This window comes from Opisthorchis viverrini (assembly GCF_000715545.1).
Source record: "Opisthorchis viverrini unplaced genomic scaffold opera_v5_281, whole genome shotgun sequence".
In the NCBI taxonomy this organism is placed as follows: domain Eukaryota; kingdom Metazoa; phylum Platyhelminthes; class Trematoda; order Opisthorchiida; family Opisthorchiidae; genus Opisthorchis; species Opisthorchis viverrini.
This window is the reverse complement of record NW_008751935.1, coordinates 75,428-79,127: the sequence shown is the minus strand read 5'-3', so window position 1 is coordinate 79,127 and position 3,700 is coordinate 75,428.

The window sequence follows — 3,700 nt, the reverse complement described above, 5'->3', positions numbered from 1 at the left end:
TAATTCTAATTATGCTGTGTTACTGGCTTAGTTGTTTTCTCCCACCAAGGCAACTTATGCCTCGTCCTAGTCGAGTCCCCATCCCGGATTACTCTATCAGCTCTGTCTAGTAACTGGTGCTTTCAGTCTAACTTTAACTGATAAAAACCAAACCAAAGTCGACTTATTTCTTCATTTCATCATTGGAGCGCATTTTGCGCTTATATATATCCATTTGATGACCTGTTCCACTAAACAATCCCACACATAATATAATAATAATAATAATAATAATAATAATAATAATAATAATATTTATTCCCAACTAGTGGGTAGCATACCGTCGGACATGATCATAGCATTACAGTCAGAATAAAGGCGTGACTGGTGGGGTTTGTGTTTAATGGGAAAAGGGAAAGTGACGTAAACAGTAAACCTTATTGGAGAAGAGTTTATCACACCTGAGGTGGCATGGGTAGGAATCCAAAATTGCAAGGTCTCTTTATGTCCTATGGAGAGCATATCAGATGGCACGAGATCTGAACNTTCCACCTTGCAGATCTGGTAGCGTTTACGAGGGAGAAAAACCTCATGCGGTGGATGGGTGCGCCCTACAGGGAAGGTCGCCCTGTTACGTTGTAGCATGGTGCGTTCGTATACCCGCCACTCCTCCACTAGTGCGGGTGCATCGCCCACCGCCGGTGGTTCTCAATCTGGCCTTTGAATTCAGGAAACCAAAAAATTACTGCTGACTTCTGTTTGTTGCTGCTGCTGGTGGGCTGGCCCCGGTTGATTTATGCACCCGGCAACGCCATAAACCACAGATGAAAAAAAACTGGCCTCCCATCTGTAAAAAAAGAAGATTAAAAAATCACTTGGGATAGCCCGAAGATACTCTGCAATGCCCATGGCCTACATCGGCGAGCATAGTTGTACCTGATTTCGTCAGAACAGAGGCTACACCGCACCAAACTCATTCCGTCATCCAAACAGGGAATACATCTACTCACCACTCCCGGTAGTGCACACGAAAGTCTTCATCGCTATGAGCCACCTACAGGTAAAAGCTGATGGCAGTGCTTCGGGGAGTGGTGACTTTTTCTCAAGCACACACTTTCTCTCCTGGTATTATCTAACTCATGTAATAAACACTCGATTAACCAGTTAGGCTAGAAGTCCATTCTCGCCAGCCCTTACGCGTCTGATTCCTATACCACGCTTCTGCGCGCTTATATTGGCTTTTACTATATCCCTTGTAATATAATATCACATGTTAGCAAACTCATCTCCTGGTCGCTACCCTACTAAGTACAAATCTATCTACTTCCTACACCATGTAATCACTTGTCATCACCCGTAGTTGCATCAGACGCCAAGTTTTTCTTTCTGTGTATATTTATGCACATTATCCCATTTTATACCCCCTCAAACTCACTATGTTTTGCGAAACTCCTCCCATCCCCTCGCCTTCCCAGGCTTTAAACTTCGGAAGTACCCGCTCTGGACGACCTGGTTAGCTGATCTCCTCTCCACCCTACCTATAATCTACAACTCCGGGATCACCAAACGGACCAAAAAAACCTACAATCCCATATCGGTTTCGTTCCACCTTGTTTCCTCGCCCAGGCTGAAATGAATACCGCTGCTCAATGAACTGCACACCCAAGTCGAATCATCTCAGATGTGAAGTCCGTCACGGGGCTGTCCAAAAACTGAAGCATGTCAGGCCAATGATGGCACGGCACTGCCATACTCAGTTTGATAGCACACCCGCAACTGTTCCATTTCTCCTCTCAACCGTGCCTTCTTGCCTACCCGTTTCATTGACCCCAAACGACGACCACAACATTCAATCCAACCTATTCAACTACTCGTTCGAATTCAACCACCTCTGTGTCCCCATCCAGCCTCACCCCTTCACCTTCCCAACAACAGTGCAACCAGTGAGTCTGCGTGTTCTCAGATTGTACCATATTATGTAGACTAAGCTTGCCGTGTTCTCCCAATTCCAATTATCCCATCTCCACCTCCACTTTGCTCGTTATGACTCCGGCCACTTATCCAACCGCCCAAGGTCACTCATGGCAAGCAATGGTTTTCCAATTTTAGTTCATGTCAGCTGACTGAGTCTTTGAATTAGTCGAACCTCATGCCCATTGTTCCCTACAAGTTGCAAAGGAAACATTATTACTATTATTTAATCGAGTATTTCCCAGTGTTTATGACATTGTCCCCATTTCGCGCAGTCACCACTACCCGCAAATCCCCCTATCATATCCCAGCCTGACTCTAAACGCACGATCATGCCAGACGGTATGCCACCCACAAGTTGGGAATATACATTATTATTATTATTATAATACCCGACCCCTATCGGTGAATCAAGTTTGTATTTATTGGCCGTATCGGTACAAATGTAACGTGCAATTATTCAGTTCTCAACTTCTCAGTTCTCAGTTTCAAGAAGCCGTTTGACTCGACAGGCTTTCTGGAAGGAAAAATGTATGGTTAAGCACGATTCGTATACACTCATCTATACAACACTTAATTGAACAAAGTTGCAGTGCCTAACTCACCAAATGCTCAATAAGTCTCGTCGCCCACAGTTCCCGACCGGTGCCAACGCTGAAGCTGTGGTCTTTCTGTCATAAAGGTAAACTCACTAGTTAACCAATTAGTCCGAATGGCGATAACGAGGGAGCCAGGTTTACACCGGTGAACTAATAGCATGATTCAGCAACCATGAACATGACTGGACGAAGCAGTTATAAAGCTGGAGAGGGGTGTATACTGGTAAGTCGTGAGCCTCAGTATTAATGCTCCTCATTCTATCAGATGTCTCCTAAAACCCACCAAACTTTGTTGACCTCGTACTACCTGTCCTTCTTCCCAAGCTCACCTTGATTTATCGAAGACTACGACATTTTCTGGGTTGCTGCTTCATGTGTAGAATGCTCATGTATAATGCATTAAGAATATGTACAGTAGAATTATCTACATTGAAGGAGCGAATTTTCAAAGTCAGTAGACGCCACCGAGTGTGAATGACTCGTCTACACGGATTCACGGATTCATGGACTGATACACAGGATCGAGGCTTTTGCCCAAGATTCCAGGGTCGGTTTTGTTTTTGTCGGTCAGTGGCTGTCGTTCGCCTGAAAGACACAAGTGAAAAAAAGGTGTAGTACTGCTCTTTATATTCTCATCACGGGGCAGTATGCTTGCCAGCGCAAGGATTCGCATAAATAAATGTCTAATAGTGCTTCAAACTGGATTCTAGAAGGAGCGTGGACAACCGTCGGAGGAAGGTCATTCCACGCAGCTACTACCCGAAATGAGAAAAAAATTTGTCCAATGAATGTGTGTGCTCTGAGCTTGAAAATTTTCTCGCTATGTCCCCGCCGTGTGTTTGCTGGTTCAATGGTAAAAGACCTGTTTTCCAAGCTTTTTGCAAACATGATATATGTAAGAATTAGGTCCCCTCGGAGGCGACGGTACACCAGGGTAAAGAGATCAAGCATCGCGAGACGCGTTTCGCAGTCCACGGATTTGAGGCCGGCAACCATTCTCGTAGCGGCCCGCTGGACACGCTTAGTGAGGGTGACGTCTTTCGTGCGTCCTGAGTAGACAACTTAGTTGGCGTACTCCAGGAGCGGTCTGACGTAGGCCCCATAGAGTATTTGGAAGTCCATGCGAGTAATACGGGAGAAGGTACGTCGGA